The sequence below is a fragment of the Mus caroli genome, unplaced genomic scaffold (genome assembly GCF_978045245.1).
Source record: "Mus caroli unplaced genomic scaffold, Mus_caroli_1 scaffold_5, whole genome shotgun sequence".
NCBI classification, from domain to species: domain Eukaryota; kingdom Metazoa; phylum Chordata; class Mammalia; order Rodentia; family Muridae; genus Mus; species Mus caroli.
Window position 1 is genome coordinate 6,160,304 of NW_028227260.1, and position 18,645 is coordinate 6,178,948.

An 18,645-nucleotide genomic window follows, 5' to 3' on the forward strand; every position below is an offset into this window, starting at 1 on the left:
ATAAGAACACAAGCAAAAGAAACCAAGGTTACTTGGCATCATCAAAACCCAGTTCTTCCATCATAACAAGTCCTGGATACACCATCACACCAGAAAAGCAAGACTTGGATCTAAAACAACTTCTCATGATAATGATTTAAGAAGGATATAAATAACTCCCTTAAAGAAATACAGGAGAACACGGGTTGTCAGATGCCATAATGGGACAAGCTAATAACTAGCAGGTGATCATGCTGAAGTGGCCTGCCTCAGATTATTGTATAATCTTCGACAGGTGAGCCCTCATTAAGCAAGGCTGTGAGGGACTTGTTTTAGGAAAGATTCCTGCTATTAATGTGCTTTTTCTGTTATTATTAAACATACATAACAATCTCTAAGTAGGAGCACACCCCCTTTGAAGCAGATCTCTGCAGATCCACAAAGATGTACTATCTTGTAGTGATGCTATATAGACAAATAGATGACTTAAGTCTCAATGATGATCCTATAAGAATTCCTAAAATTATATCTGTGGTTATTAAGCATTTTTATAATGGGACTGCTATTAGGTCCTTTTCTGAGAGTCAAACTGCAATGAGAACTCGGCCAGTCTTCCAAGTGTCACCAGTTAATTGTTCTTAGATGATAACCAGACTTTCTCCTACTCAGAGAACATTCCAAGAGGTTGTAAAACAATTAACCAAAGATCATTAAAAGGGAAATAATGATTTATTGTAAGTGCTAGGACAGAAGATAAAATACCACCTGGGTTTACCTATAAAAAACTTCACTAATAAGTTAGTTATGGTTTTAAATCTTCAGTGAACCTGTGGAGCTCAAAGAGAGATGATGGGTGTTTAGCCAGATAATTACTCCTAATGGATATGTATGTAAACATTCACTGTTTTAAACTTCTATTTCAATTTATGATTTGATTTTTTTGTGTGAACTTGTGATGAACTTTGTAACATGTGATCATGTATTCTGAAAGTTGTATAAGTGCTGAGGACAAAAAAAATAAATCATCAATAGCGAGCTAAGATCAATAGAGGATTCTTTTTGGCCTTTCCCCACTTAGACTAGATTCTTTTCCCTTTACCCAAATAGAGAATTTTTCCCTTTACCCACTTAGGACCATTCTGCTTTTCCCTTTAGATAGCTTTCATAGGAAACTTTTTACAACTTGGTAATAAACTCTATAATCACTTATCTGTTCTTTTTTTCTCTTCCTGCAACTTCTGACTATCAGGCTGAAAGTTAGAGCCAAGCAGTTCCTACTGAGATAGAACAAAGGCTGCATTGCTTAATCCTTCACTGTTAGGCTACAGGTGTTAATCACCAAAGCCAGCAGTCTTTTATTCTCAAAAAGAGCCAGAAAGTTTTTAGGACTTTTTAGAACTAAGCCCTGAGACACCCAGAATTTAAAGCCATCACCAGAGTCCCACTCTGTGAATCCACCCCTATTCTGGCTCAGGCCAGGAGGCTCCTGTCAATAGAAGCCCTTAAAGAGGAAACACAAAAATCCCTTAAAGAATTTCAGAAAAACAATCAAACAGGCAAAGGAAATGAATAGAACCCTCCAATATCTAAAAATGAAAATAGAAACAATAAAGAAATCACAAAGGGAGACAACCTTGGAGTTAGAAAATATAGGAGAGAGACCAGAAGACCTAGATGTAAGCATCACCAATAGAATATAAGAGATAGAAGAGAAAATCTCAGAGGCAGAAGATACCATAGAAAACATTGACACAGCAGTCAGAGAAAATGCAAAAGGCAAAAAAGCTCCTAACCCAAAACATTCAGGAAATCCAGGAAAAAATAAAAAGACCAAACCTAGTGCTCACTTCGGCAGCACATATACTAAAATTGGAATGATACAGAGAAGATTAGCATAAGATGACAAGCAAATTCGTGAAGTGTTCCATATATTTAAGAGAACACAAATGCCAGCCCAGGCTACTATACCCAGCCAAACTTTCAATTACCATAGATGGAGAAACCAAAGTAGTCCATGACAAAACCAAATTCACACATTATTTTTCCACCAATCCAGCCCTTCAAAGGATAACAACAACAACAACAACAACAACAACAACAAAAATACAAGGATGGAAACCACGTCCTAGAAAAAGCAAGAAAGTAATCCTTCAAGAAACATAAAAAAAGACAGCCACAAAAACAGAATGCCACCTTTAACAAAAACAACAACAACAACAACAACAACAAAAATAGAAAGCAGCAATTACTTTTCCTTAATATCTCTTAATATCAATGGACTCAACTCCCCAATAAAAAGACAAAGACTAACAGACTGGCTACACAAACAGGACCCAACATTCTGCTGCTTACAGGAAACCCATCTCCGGGAAAAAGACAGACACTACCTCAGAATGAAAGGCTGGAAAACAATTTTCCAAGCAAATGGTCTGAAGAAATAAGCTGGAGAAGCCATTCTAATATCTAATAAAATCGACTTCCAACCCAAAGTTATCAAAAAAGACAAGGAGGGACACTACATAAACATCAAAGGTAAAATCTTCCAAGAGGAACTCTCAAACCTGAATATCTATGCTCCAAATGCAAGGGCAGCCATATTCATTAAAGAAACTTTAGTAAAGCTCAAAGCACACATTGTACCTCACACAATAATTAATAGTGGGAAACTTCAACACACCACTTTCTTCAATGGACAGATCATGGAAACAGAAACTAAACAGGGACACAGTGAAACTAATATAAGCTATGAAACAAATGGATGTAACAGATATCTACAGAATATTTTTATCCTAAAACAAAAGGATATAACTTCTTCTCAGCACCTCATGGTACCTTCTCCAAAATTGACCATATAATTGGTCATAAAACAGGACTCAACAGATACAAAAATCTTGAAATTGTCCCATGCATCCTACCAGATCACCATGGACTAAGGCTGATACTCAATAACAACATAAATAATAGAAAGCCAACATTCACGTGGAAACTGAACAACACACTTCTCAATGATACCGCGGTCGAGGAAGGAATAAAGAAAAAAATTAAAGACTTTTTAGAGTTTAATGAAAATGAAGCTACAACATACCCAAACTTATGGGACACAATGAAAGCATTTCTAAGAGGAAAACTCATAGCTATGAGTGCCTCCAAAGAGAAACTAGAGAGAGCACACACTAGCAGCTTGACAACACACCTAAAAGCTCTAGATAGAACAAAAGGAAGCAAATTCACCCAAGAGGAGTAGACTGCAGGAAATAATCAAACTCAGGGGTGAAATCAACCAAGTGGAAACAAAAAGAACTATTCAAAGAATCAACCAATCAAGGAGCTGGTTCTTTGAGAAAATCAACAAGATAGATAAATCCTTAGCCAGACTCACTAAAGGGCACAGGGACAGCATCCTAATGAAAAAAAAATCAGAAATGAAAAGTGAGATATAACAACAGATCCTGAAGAAATCCAAAACACCATCAGATCCTTCTACAAAAGGCTATACTCAACAAAACTGGAGAACCTAGATGAAATGGACAAATTTCTACACAGATACCAGGTACCAAAGTTAAATCAGGATTAGGTTAATGATCTAAACAGTCCAATATCCCCTAAAGAAATAGAAGCAGTCATTAATAGTCTCCTAACCAAAAAAACAAAACAAAACAAACAAACAAACAAAAACAAAAAACACAAAAACAGGACCAAATGGGTTTAGTGCAGAGTTCTATCAGACCTTCAAAGAAGACCTGATTCCAGTTCTTCACAAACTATTCCACAAAAGAAAAGCAGAAGGTACTCTACCCAACTCATTCTATGAAGCCACAATTACTCTCATACCTAAACCACAAAAAGATCCAACAAAGATAGAGAACTTCAGACCAATTTCCCTTATGAATATCAATGCAAAAGTACTCAATAAAATTCTTGCTAACTGAATACAAGAACACATCAAAACAATCATCCATCCTGTCTAAGTAGGTTTCATTCCAGGGATGCAGGGATGGTTTAATATATAGAAGTCCATCAACATAATCCATTATATAAACAAACTCCAAGAAAAAAAAAACACATGATCATGTCCTTAGATACAGAGAAAGCATTTGACAAAATCCAACACCCAATCATGATAAAATTCTTGGAAAGATCAGGAATTCAAGGCTCATACCTAACCATGATAAAAGCAATCTACAGCAAACCAGTAGCCAACATCAAAGTAAATGGTGAGAAGCTAGAAGTAATACCACTAAAATCAGAGACAAGGCAAGGCTGCCAACTTTCTCCCTACCTATTCAACATTGTACTAGAAGTCCTAGCTGGAGAAATTCGACAACAAAAGGAGGTAAAGGGGATACAAATTGGAAAGGAAGAAGTCAAAATATCACTTTTTGCAGATGATATGATAGTATATATAAGTGACCCTAAAAATTCCACCAGAGAACTCCTAAACCTGATAAACAGATTCAATGAAGTATCTGCATATAAAATTATCCCAAACAAGTCAATGGCCTTTCTCTACACAAAAGATAAACAGGCTGAGAAAGAATTTAGGGAAATTATACCCTTCTCAATAGTCACAAATAATATAATATACCTTGGTGTGACTCTAACTAAGGAAGTGACAGATCTCTATTTTAAGAACTTCAAGTCTCTAAAGAGAGAAATTAAAGAAGATTTCAGAAGATGGAAAGATCTCCCATGCTCATGGATTGACAGGATCAACATAGTAAAAATGGCTATCTTGCCAAAAGCAATCTACAGATTCAATGCAATCCCCATCAAAATTCCAACTCAATTCTTCAACGAATTGGAAAGGGCAATCTCCATATTCATCTGGAATAACAAAAAATATAGGATAGCAAAAACTCTCCTCAATGATAAAAGAACCTCTGGTGGAATCACCATGCCTGACTTATTGTGATAAAAATTGCATGGTACTGGTATAGCAACAGACAAGTAGAAAAATGGAATAGAATTGAAGACCCAGAAATGAACCACACACCTATGGTCACTTGGTTATTGACAAGGGAGCTAAAACCATCTAGTGGAAAAAAGACAGCATTTTCAACAAATGGTGCTGGCACAACTGAAGGTTTTCATGTAGAAGAATGTGAATTAATCCATTCCTATCTCCTTGTACTAAGGTCAAATCTAAGTGGATTAAGGAACTCCACATAAAACCAGAGACACTGAAACTTATAGAGGAGAAAGTGGGGAAAAGCCTCGATGATATGGGCACAGAGGAAAATTTCCTGAATAGGACAGCAATGGCTTGTGCTATAAGATTGAGAATTGACAAATGGGACCTCATAAAATTGCAAAGCTTCTGTAAGGCAAAAGACACCGTCAATAAGACAAAAAGGCCACTAACAGATTGGGAAAGGATCTCTACCTATCCTAAATCACATAGGGGACTAATATCCAATATATATAAAGAACTCAAAAAGGTAGACTCCAGAAAATCAAATAACCCCATTAAAAAGTGGGGCTCAGAAATAAACAAAGATTTCTCACCTGAGGAATACCGAATGGCTGAGAAGCTCCTGAAAAATGTTCAAAATCCTTAATCATCAGGGAAATGCAAATCAAAACAACCCTGAGATTCCATCTCACACCAGTCAGAATGGCTAAGATCAAAAATTCAGGTGACAGCAGATGCTGGCAAGGATGTGAAGAAAGAGGAACACTCCTCCATTGTTGATGGTCTTGCAAGCTTGCACAACCACTCTGGAAATCAGTCTGGCTGTTCCTCAAAAAATTGGACATAGTACTACCAGAGGATCCTGCAATACCTCTCCTGGGCTTATATCCAGAAGATGTTCCAATGGATAAGAAGGACACATGCTCCACTATGTTCATAGCAGCCTTATTCATAATAGCCAGAAGCTGGAAAGAACCCAGAAGCCCCTCAACAGAGGAATGGATACAAAAAAATGTTGTACATTTACACAATGGAGTACTACTCAGCTATTAAAACAATGAATTTATGAAATTCCTAGGGAAATGGATGGAACTGGAGGGCATCATCCTGAGTGAGGTAACACAATCACAAAAGAATTCACATGATATGTATTCACTGATAAGTGGATATTAGCCCAGAAACTTAGAATACCCAAGATATAAGATACAATTTGCAAAACGCATGAAGCTGAGGAAGAATGAAGACCAAGGTGTTTATACTTTGCCCCTTCTTGGAATTGGGAGTAAGGTACCCATGGAAGGAGCTACAGAGATTGAACTTGGAGCTGAGATGAAAGAATGGATCATCTATAGGCTGCCATACCCGGAGGTCCATCCCATAATCAGCCCCCAAACACTGACACCATTGCATACACTAGCAAGATTTTGCTGAAAGGACCCTGATATAGCTGTCTCATGTGAGACTATGCCGGGGACTAACAAACACAGAAATGGATGCTCACAGTCAGCTATTGGATGAATCACAGGATCCCCAATGGAGGAGCTGGCGGAATTATCCAGGGATCTGTGGGGATCTGCAACCCTATAGGTGGAACAACAATATGAACTAAACAGTATCCCCCCCCCAGACCTCTTGTCTCTGTTTGCATATGTATCAGAAGATGGCCTGGTCGGCCATTAGTGGAAAGAGAGGCACATTGTTGGTGCAGACTTTATATGCCTCAGTAGAGGAGAAAGCAAGGGCCAAGAGGTGGGAGTGGCGGGGTATAGTGGGTGTGGGAGGGTGTGGGGGACTCTTGGGATAGCATTGGAAATGTAAATGAAATACCCAATAAAAAAATGTTTTCAAAAAAAAAGGAAAGAAAGAAAGAAAGAAAGAAAAGAAAAGACCAAACCTAAGGATAATAGGTATAGAATAGAGCAAAGATTCCCAACATAAAGGGCCAGTAAATATCTTCAACAAAATTATGGAAAAAAATTTCCCTTACCTAATCAAAGAGATACCCATGAACATATAAGAAGCCTACAGAACTCCAAATAGACAGGACCAGAATAGAAATTTCACCTGTCATATAATAATAAAAACACCAAATGCATTAAAGAATGAAAGAAAATTAAAAGCAGTAAAGAAAAAGGCCAAGTAACATAAAGGCAGACCTATCAGAATTACACCAGACTTCTCACCAGAGACTATGAAAGCTAGAAGTTCCTAGGCAGATGTCATACAGACCCTAAGAGAACATAAATGCCAGGACAGACTACTATACCCAACAAAACTCTCAATTACCATACAAAGAGAAACCAAGATAATCCATGACAAAACCAAATTTATACAATATCATTCCACAAATCCAGCCCTACAAAGGATAAAAGATAGAAAACACTAACATAAGGAGGGAAACTACACCATAGAAAAAGCAAGAAAGTAGTCTTTCAACAAACCTAAAAGAAAATAGCAACATAAACATAATTCAACATCTAACAACAAAAATAGCAGGAAAATACTTTTCCTTAATATCTCTTAACATAAACAGACTCAATTCCCCAATAAAAAGTCATAGACTAATATACTGGATAAGTAAGTAGGGCCCAACAATTTGCTGCATACAGGAAACACACCTCAGTGACAAAGAGAGACACTACCTCAGAGTAAAAGGCTGGGAAAAAATTTTCCAAGCAAATGGTCCCAAGAAACAAGCTTTAGTATTCATTCTAATATCAAATAAAATCAACTGTCAACCAAAAGGTATCAAAAAGCATAAGGAAGGATACTTCATGAAGGTCAATGGAAAAATCTACCAAGATAAACTCTCAATTCTGAACATCTATGCTCCAAGTGCAAGGGTACCCACATTCATAAAAGAAACTTTACTAAAGCTCAAAGTACACATCACACCACATTCAATAATAGTGGGAGACTTCAAGACCCCATTCTCAGCAATCATGGAAATCAGAAACTCATAGCTCTAAGCACCCCCAAGCAGAAACTGGAGAGAGCTTACACTAGCAGCTTGACAGCACACTTGAAAACTATAGAACAAAAAGAAGAAGAAGAAGAAGAAGAAGAAGAAGAAGAAGAAGAAGAAGAAGAAGAAGAAGAAGAAGAAGAAGAAGGAGGAGGAGGAGGAGGAGGAGGAGGAGGAGGAGGAGGAGGAGGAGGAGGAGGAAGAGGAAGAGGAAGAGGAAGAGGAAAAGGAAGAAAACAAGAGGAGTAGGGGGCAGGAAATAATCAAACTCAGATCTGAAATCAATGAAATAGAAACAAAAAGAACTATATAAAGAATTAACAACACCAGGAGATGGTTCTTTGAGAAAATCAGCAAGATTGATAAATCCTTAGCCAGAGTAACCAGAGGGCACAGACACAGTATCCAAATTAATAAAATCAGAAAGGAAAAGGAAGACATAACTATGGAAACTGGAAATCCAAAAAATCATTAGATCCTAATACAAAAGTTTATAGTCAACTAAACTGGAAAATCTGCACGAAATGGACAATTTTCTAGACACATACCATGTGTCAAAGTTAAAACAGTATCAGTTAAACCATTTAAACCATCCCATAAACCCTAAAGAAATAGAAACAGTCATTAATAGTCTCCCAACCAAAAAAACAACAGGACCAGATGGGTGCAGTGGAGAATTCTATGGGACCTTTAAAGACCTAATACAAATACTCTTCAAACTATTTCACAAAATAAAAGAAGGAACACTACCCAATTCATTCTATGGAGCCACAATTACACTTATAACTAAACCACACATATTCACAACAGAGAAAGAAAACTGCAGACCAATCTCCCTTATGAACGTTGATGCAAAGATACTCAATAAAACACTTGCCAAAGAAATCCAAGAACACATCAAAAAGATCATTAAACACCATCAAGTAGGCTATATACAAGGGATGCAGAGATGATTCAATATATCGAAATCTATCAATGTAATCCACTTCATAAACAAATTCAAAGGAAAAAACCACATGATCATTTCATTAGATGCTGAGAAAGCATTTGACAAAATTTAGCATCCCTTCTTGTTAAAAGTCTTGGAAAGATCAGGAATTCAGGGCCCATACCTAAACATAGTAAAAGCAATATACAGCAAACCAGTAGCCAACATCAAACTAAAAGGATAGAAACTTGAACCAATCCCACTAAAATCAGGGACTAGACAAGGCTGCCCACTCTCTACCTACCTATTCAATATAGTTCTCAAAGTTCTAGATAAAGCAATTAGACAACAAAAAGAGGCCAAAAGGATTCCAATTGGAAAGGAAGAAGTCACAACATCGCTACTTGCAGATGATATGATCATATACTTAAGTGACCCCAAAAATTCCACTAGAGAACTCCTAAATCTGATAAACAACTTCATCAAAGTGGCTGGATAGAAAATTAACTCAAATAAGTAGTCTTCCTCTACACAAAGGATAAACAGGCTGAGAAAGAAATTGCAGAACTTACAACCCTCACAATAGTCACAAATAATATTACATATCTTGGTGTGACTCTAACCAAGCAAGTGAAAGATCTGTATGATAAGACCTTTAAGTATCTGAAGAACGAAACCCATGAAGCACTCTGAAGATGGAAAGATCTCCCATGCTCATTGATTGGCAGGATTAATATATTAAAAATGGCCATCCTGCTGAAAGCAATCTATAGATTCAATGCAAGCCCCACCAAAATTCCAAAACAATTCTTCACAGAATTATAAAGAGCAATTTGCAAATTCACTTGGAATAACTAAAAACCCAGGAGAGCTAATACTATTCTCAACAATAAAAGAACTTCTTGGGGAATCACTATCCCTAATCTCACATTGTATTACAGAGCAATAGTGATAAAAATTGTATGGTATTGATACAGAGACAGGCAGGAAGATCAATGGAATAGAATTGAAGACCCAGAAATGAATCCACACACATATGGCCACTTGATTTTTGACAAAGGTGCTAAAACCATCCAGTGTAATAAAGACAGCATTTTTAGCAAATGATGCTGGTTCAACTGGCAGTCAGCATGTAGAAGAATGCAAATCAACCCATTCTTATCGCCTTGTACAAAGCTCAAGTCCAAGTAAATCAAGGACCTCCACACAAAACCAGATACACTGAAACTTACAGAGGAGAAGGTGGGGAAGAGCCTCAAACTCATGGGCACATGGGAAAATTTCCTGAACAGAAAAGATCTTATGCTCAGATATCAAGAATAGACAAAATTAACAGAACTGACCAGATCTTATATGCTAAGATTAATAATAGACAAATTGGACCTCACAAAATTGCAAAGATTCTTTAAGGCAAAGGACACTGTCAATAGGACAAAAAGTCAATCAACAGATTGGGAAAAGATGTTTACCAATTCTACATTAGATAGTGGGATAATATCCAATATATACAAAGAACTCAAGAAGTTAGACTCCAGAAAATCAAACAACCCTATTAAGATATGGGGTACAGAGCTAAACAAAGAATTCTCAACTGAAGAATATTGAATGGCAGAGAAGTACCTAAAGATATGTTCATCATCCTTAGTCATCAGGGAAATGCAAATCAAAACAACCCTGAGATTCCACTTCACACCAATCAGAAAGGCTAAGATCAAAAACTCAGGTAACAGTAGATACTGGTGAGAATGTGGAGAAAGAGAAACACTCCTCCATTGCTGGTGGGATTACAAGCTTGTACAACCACTCTGGAAATCAGTTTGGCAGCTCCTCAACAAATTGGACATAGTACTACCTGAGGACCCAGCTATACCACTCTAGGGCATATACCCAGAAGATGCTCCAACATGTAATAAGGACACATGCTCCACTATGTTCATAGCAGCCTTATTTATAACAGCTGAAAAGAATCTAGATGTCCTTCAACAGAAGAACGGATACAGAAAATTTGGTACATTAACACAATGGAGTACTACTCAACTATTAAAAACAATGAAATCATGAAATTCTTTGGCAAATGGATAGAACTAGAAAATATCATCCTAAGTGAGGTAACCCAATCTCGAAAGAACACACGGTATGCACTCACTGATAAGTGAATTTTAGCCCCAAATCTCTAAATACCCAAGATACAATTCACAGACTACATGAAGCTCAAGAAGGAAGACCAAAGTGTGAGTGCTTCAGTCCATCTTAGAAGGAGAACAAAATGCTCACAGGAGCAAATATGGAGATAAAGTGTAGAACAGAGACTGAAGGAAAGGCCATCCAGAGACTGTCCCACCTGGGGATTCATCCTATATACAGTCACCAAACCCAGACACTATTGTGGATACCAAGAACTGCTTGCTGAAAGGAGTCTGATATGACTGTCTCCTGAGAGGCTCTGCCAGAACCTTACAAATACAGAAGTGAATGGTTGCAGGCAACCATTGGACTAAGCACAGGGTCCCTAATGGAGGCGTTAGAGAAAGGACTGAAGAAGTTGAAGGGGATTGCAACCCCAGAGGAAGAACAACAGTATCAACCAAACAGTCCCCCAAGAGCTCCCAGGGACTAAGCCTGGGAATACATAGACATACACATGGTAGCAGAGGATGGCCTTGTCATGCATCCATGGGAGGAGAGATCCTTGATACAATGCAGGATGGATAGATGTCCCAGTGTAAGGGAACTGATGGTGGGGAGGTAGAAGTGGGTGGGTGGGTGTTGGAACACCCTCATAGAAGCAGGGAAGGGAGGATGGGATAGGGGTTTTCCAGGTGAGGGAATGGAAAAGGGGCTAACATTTGAAATGTAAATAAAGGAAATATCCAATAAAAAAAGAAAGAAAGAAACCACTGCAGGTTGATGATGCATTTTCCCCACTGCAACAATTCTAAATGTTTCGTCTGTCCTCAGGGCAACTGACAAATAATGCAAATTTCTGTGACTATTGCATGCTACATGAATGTACAGTCACACTTATCTTCACTATAGTCAGGCAACTGTATCCCAGTCTGCAGCCTTTGCCTACCTTCTCAGTTCTTTTTGCACCACAGAGAACAGGAGGCATCCCAGGCAACGGCCTTTCTCAATGAATTTCATTATGTTGCAATTTCCTAACCCTTTTCTGATGTGTCCAAGGGTATAAGAAAATGCAATTAATTTGCATAAATGTATATAAATATGATTTAGTTAAAATAATTCAGATATTTGTAAATAATATCAGATTTTTAAGTCTCTTTAAGCCACATTATTTGCTAAGGGAAAGTTCTTCTGAAGTTTCTTGTGATTGACATTAAATAATTCACTTTGGAGTGATAACTTATGGTTTGAAGCTATTTAAGCTGTTCCAAAATTATGTTATTAAAGCTATCCACACATTTACCTAGTTTTCCAGTCTTCTGCTTCCACATTCTTGTGGCCATGTGCTTTCAATGACACAGTCACAAGATGGTGGACTCCCTATCACCTTATTCCTGTAAGACACTGCGGAGATAATCCTCAATGTCTATGCAATATTTTATTATTTATTTATTTTATTTTAAGGCATATAAGTGCATGTATGAATACCACATGTCCATGTGCATGTCTGGTGTCCGCAGTGTCAGAAGAGGGCTTTATATCTCTTGTAACTGGAATTATAGAGTGCTAGGAACTAAACCTGGGACACCTCCAAGAATATCAAGGTCTTTTAATTACTGAGCCATCTCTCCAGCTCCTTATGTGAGAGTCTTAACAGAAGTGAGATATAAAATTTCATTATATAAAAAATAAAATCACTAGGGTACCATAGAATAGCCTGTCTAAACAATCAATGCTTTCATCTTTATTTGTTCGTTATACTTTGCTCCAAGATGCAATTAATAAAAACAATATAGAGGTCTATCTATAAGTTATTGGATAGAAATCACTACATTTTCCATGACACAAATGAATGATAATAAGCTATGAAATATTCACTCATTTTAGTTTGTTGTATTTATAATGTGTCTACAGGAAATAAATAATTGACCTATTTTATCCTACATAGTATATGGTTACAAACATAAATCCCCAGTGAAGAAAGCTGTAACTGTTCCATGTACATGTCAACATTGTCCATCATGTATTGATGTCCTGGAACAGAATTTGTTCTAATATTAGGTATATCCCTCTTGGGGTATTTTCTTTTTTTTCAATTTTTTATTAGATATTTTTCTTCATTTGCATTTCAAAAGCTATCCAGAAAGCCCCCATACCCTCCCACTGCCCTGTTCCCCAACCCACCCACTTCTGCTTCCTGGCCCCGGCATTCCCCTGTACTGGAGCATATAATATTCACAAGACCAAGTGCCTCTTCTCCCATTGATGGATGACTAGGTCATCCTCTGCTACATATGCAACTAGAGACACAAGCTCTGGGGGTACTGGTTAGTTCATATTGTTCCACCTATAGGGCTGCAGACCTTTTTAGCTCCTTGGGTACTTTCTCTAGTTCCTTCATTGGGGGCCCTGTGTTCCATCCAATAGATGACTGTGAGCATCCACTTCTGTATTTGCCAGATATAGCCTCACAAGAGATAGCTATATCACGGTTCTGTCAGGAAAATCTTGCTGGCATATGCAATAGTGTTTGGGTTTGGTGGTTGTTTATGGGATGGATCCCTGGGTAAGGCAGTCTCTGGATGGTCCTTCCTTCAGTCTCAGCTCTGAACTTTGTCTCTGTAACTCCTTCCATGGGTATTTTGTTTCCCATTCTAAGAAGGAGTGAAGTATTCATACTTTGATCTTCCCTCTTGAGTTTCATGTGTTTTGCAAATTGTATCTTGGGTATTCTAAGTTTCTTGGCTAATATCCGCTTATCAGTGAGTGCGTATCATGTGTGTTCTTTTGTGATTGGGTTTCCTCACTCAGGATGATATCCTCCAGATCCATTCATTTGCCTAAAAAATTCACAAATTCATTGTTTTCAATAGCTGAGTAGTATTCCATTATGTAAATGTACCACATTTTCTGTATCCATTCCTCTCTTGAGGAACATCTGGGTTCATTTCAGCCTCTGGCTATTATAAACAAGGCTGCTATAGTTTCAATTACATGGTCTTCTGCATTTCCACTAACCTGAATAGCTGCTAATTCTAAGCTGTTTTTCCTTTTTTCTTTTTCTTACCTTTCTGGGTTCTGAAGTCTGACTGTTTCAAGCTTCTGTATTTGTATCTGTTTTGGTTTTGTTTGTTTTTGTGTTTTCTACATAAGATCTTAAGTTTACCTTATTTATTTTCATGGCTATATATAATATGATCTCAAACATATACATCAATACTTTAAATTCCACAGTGAACTCCAGATGTGTATCTATCAATTGACTTTCTTTGCTTTCCATCTAGATAGCTAAAGAGCATATCACCTGTAGCATAAGGACAATGGAATTTATGATCTTTCTCCTAGAAACCTTGTTTTCTTCCAATCTTTCTTGTTATGGTAATAGACAATTCTGTTTACCAATTACCCAGGTTAAGATTCTTGAAATCCTCTTTGGTGTGTCTCTCTTATATATATCACACATTCAATCTGTCAGCAAATTCTGAAGCCAACTACTTATTTCATTACTACTTTCACAACATTTCCTGCTTGGATTATTGCCTTCTGACTGCACTGCCACAATGTACTTTCAACGTTAGAGGCCAGAGTAATCTTGTTAAAATGTTTGTCAGGTCATGTCACTTCTCTGTTTAAAATTTTCCATTGGCCTCGTATCACACCATCCTAAAGCCTATCTTCTTATAATGATGTACAAAGCCTCATAAGATGAATCCTTTATTAGCTTTTCTCACCTTCTCCTATAGAGAGCTCTTTCACTGGACTCAAGTCCAGTAACATTGGCCTCCTTCCTAGTCTTTGAATAATCTAGGCACATTCCCAACTCAGGGCCTCAAGAGGCAAGCCTTCCTGTTCCCTCTGCCTGGAGCATTTTTGCTCCTAGATATCCATATGCTTTCTCCCTCGTCTATTTCAGGTGTTAGCATAAACATTTCTTTGATAGTGAAACCTTTCCTGACAACTCACCTCCTCCAATTCTAATAGCCTCCTCATCTTTTTGTTCATTCTGAAATGTTTATTTTATTATTCACCAACTGGCACTTGTAATCACGTGCTTACTCTTTCTTCTACTAAAGCATACACATTGTGATTATTGAGATTGTTGTCTCTCTTATTTTCTGCTACATCACCAGAAACTGTAATAGATCCTGGTGCAAGGCAAGAAATTCATAATTATGAATGAGCAAAGAATGAAAGTAACTGAAGGAATTAATTTAAGAATAGGATTGATATTGATCCTGAACCATTTCAGACAGATGTTTAAAATAATAATTCAATTCATCCCGATCAAATCTTGCTATTACCTAACAAACTATATGCTAAGGTTATCAACTGTCATTATGTTTGAGTGGTTTATATATGACCTGGTAACATTCAGAGCCATTTGTGTTTCTCATTTACTGAAAGATGAATAATGCTATTTATAAAGTTTCATATGATTATAGTATCAAATGTTTAGTCAGAAAACGGAAATGCTAGGTAATAAAGAAAAATCAGGACACTGATCACACTCCTATTGGAGGATAGAAAGATTAGAAAGAAAGAAACATCAAGGTAATTCTGGATTTATAACTTCAGGAAGGGACTGGTATTCCTGGGATTTGGAGAGACAATGTAGAAGTGTGAATGAACAGGATTAAGATTATGGCACATGCCTATAATCCCTTGCATTCTGGTGTCAGAGGTGAGTTCACTCTGGTGTCTGTGAGTTCAAAGCTAGTCAGGTCTTTATAGTGAAATGTTGAATTAAAAACCTCATAAAATACCACATGATCTAGTAATTTTACCTTGTGTGCTAAAGAAAAATGAAAACATGTTTTTACAAAATGTGTGTGTGCACAGATATTCATAGTTGTATTCATAGTAGCCTCAAAGAAAAACCCATACAATGATATACAAAATATGGTATATTCACATGATGGACTAGTAGTCACAAAAAGAAAGAAATTGACACATGCTAAATATTGAAGAACCTTAAAATATTATACCAAGTAAAGAATCTAGTCACAAAAGGCCACAAATTTTTATCCTTTCATTCATAGGACATACCCAGGGAAGGCAAATCAGTAAAAACAGAAAGCATCTTTGTGGTTACTTGGGCTTGGAAGAGGGGTGGAGGAGGGGTAGTGACTATTAATAGTTTCTAGGTTTCTTTGGGGGATATTGAAAATCTTCTAAATTAGATTACATCTAATCTAATTTAGTGTTCTAGGTGTTCATCTTTGTTACTATATATGAAAATTAAAGCTAAACTATTCCCCTTAATGGGATAAATTAAATTGGATGCCAGATACACCACCCATACCACCAAAGTGCTTTAAGAAGAGGGTTAGAAGGTTTGAAGGAGGTTCTATGGATCTAGGATACAGTCCACTGGAGAAGGACATCTAGGATACAGTCCATTGGAGAAGGACTTAACCTAGCAGCTTATTATATGATAAAGCCAGTTCTAGGATAAAAAAAGAAAAGAAAGAAAGACAGGCTGTAGGCTGGAACCAATTTTATTGTTGAGATAAAGGTCTTTTTCCATCAGAATGACATATTGACAGCAAGTTAGGAAAGAATTATCTTCTTTCTTCCATATTTTTCAGCTTTGTTGAGCCCCTCTTTCATACCAGCCACCACTATTAGAAGTTCATAGGGAGCCACAGTCAAAGGGAGATGTAGTCAGTTGCATTATAGTCTTGAAGGAGAGTGTAATGAGTAATATTTCAACACTTGTACATACATTCTACAGTGCTTCAATTATATTCAATCTAAGTAACTAATATATCATTCTGCTTACTGATATTTATCCACTGAATAAACAAACATGTTCTCATTTTCTTTTCAAAAAGAGGAAAAGCAAAGTCCCAGTTATTTCGTTGGTCACCTGTGTTTGGCAGCTGTTCTTTCTCTTTCTGGAGAAAGACTATTTTAGAATTTTTAGTTGAGTCTCAACAATACATGAATACCAGACAAACTGAAGTCTAACTTCATTTTTAGCAAAGACTTATTTATTATTTTTACATTTATTTATGGTGCATAGATTCCCACAAAGGCCAGAGAGAGTGCCAGTTCTCCTGGAACTGGAGTTACAAGCAATTTTGATTCACCTGATGTCGGTGCTGGGAACCAAATTCAGGTCATCTGGAAGAGCAGCAAGTGCTTTTAAACTCTGAGTCATCTTTCCTAAAGACTAAATTGGGATTACCTTTGTAAATTCTGCATCCAAAACTATTTCAAAGTAGAAATAAAACAGCAACGTTAATTCCTATCATTAATACAATAAAATAAAAACTTCTGGAGACTGTAGAGTACTTGTTCTTACAGGGATCCCAGATTCAATTCTGAACAACAACTTAATGGCTCATACCTGTCCGTAATTCCAGTTCCAGACAATTTGATGCCCTCTTTTGAGTCCTGCAGGTACAATATATGCACAAGATTCATAGGCATATGTGCAAGAAAAACATTCATTAAAATGCATGAAATAAATAAATTTAAAAATTTTTATAAAAGAAAAGGAGCTAATAGTTACACACATGTATAGCAGATATCACATGGCAGGATATCAGGGGAAAATGTAAATTAAGACCTTATTTCTCCAGCTGATAACTTCAACCCTTCATAGGGTTACCACTGAATGGATTATATAATTTAAATCTATTCTTCTAATCACCATTACATAGTCCTATTTTTTTCTGAGTCACGTGGATTATGTTAGTTTATCAGGTTGTATGATCCAACATTTTACTGTTGTCTATTTTGTTTTGTGTCTCATTTTTATTTTTATTCTCAGACATAGAAACTACCATGTGGATCCTCAGAAAACTCCATACCTTCTAGATGGAGCCCATACTGATATTACTGAGGCGCAGTATCTCAACCTGCTGTCAGTTGTTCAGTCATTCAAAAAAGGCAGTGCCTTCATATTCAAAAGCACCAGGAGACCCAATTGGCAAGTAATAGTGTCAACTCCCAATTTAACAAAAACATGGTTATATGCTTTGCTTGGAATTATGCCCTCCCTAAGTGACAGAAACTAAGCAATCATTTTTTATAAGCAAAAGATTCTGGAGTAGGATATCAGGTAGAATGGGGAAATAAGCCATTCTCATTTGTGTCTATAGGTTTCTGGCCCAAATGTATGGCAGTTAGAAATAGATATTGTTGGTGTATCCAGTCTTCTACCTGTTGTATTTTTGTTCTTTTCTCTCAACTGACTCTCATTAAACCTGTAGTTGGACTTTCCTTTCCTAAACTGTGATGTTTCTAGGTTATGGAACTCAGGGCTTGGGTGTGTAGATCAGTGGTAGAGCCATTCCCAGACTACACAATGCTCTAGGTTCATTCTCTATTACTACAAAGGATAAGATCAAGGAATCCCATGAGAATACACTCATAGCCACATCTCTTCCCCTTGTGAACTGAGCATGGGCTAGAGAAACAATGATATGTGGGACATGATGTTGTCAAAAGAGCATTCTGTGAGTGTACAGATGGTAGTGATAACAGGAACATTATCTGCCGGGAAAGCAAATCAATATCTAGAAAACATGTCTACTCGAGTGAAAAAAGAACACTACTCTGTTGGTGACAGAAGGGTTCTAGTGTAATTAACCTGCCACCAGGTGGCTGGCTGGTCCCCTGGGAGAATGCAGCTGTGCTGAGGATTTGGTGTTGGCTTCTGTTGATAGTAATCTATGCAGTCAGATGTAGCAGTGTCTGGATCAGGCTTTGTGACAGGTACAAGAAGCA

The 18,645-nt window shown here is 37.2% G+C and overlaps 1 pseudogene; it reads left to right on the top strand.

Annotated features, from left to right (window-relative positions):
• The first annotated feature begins 1,818 nt into the window (after positions 1 to 1,818).
• LOC115030127 (U6 spliceosomal RNA) lies at positions 1,819 to 1,913 on the top strand (annotated as a pseudogene).
• The last annotated feature ends 16,732 nt before the right edge of the window (positions 1,914 to 18,645 follow it).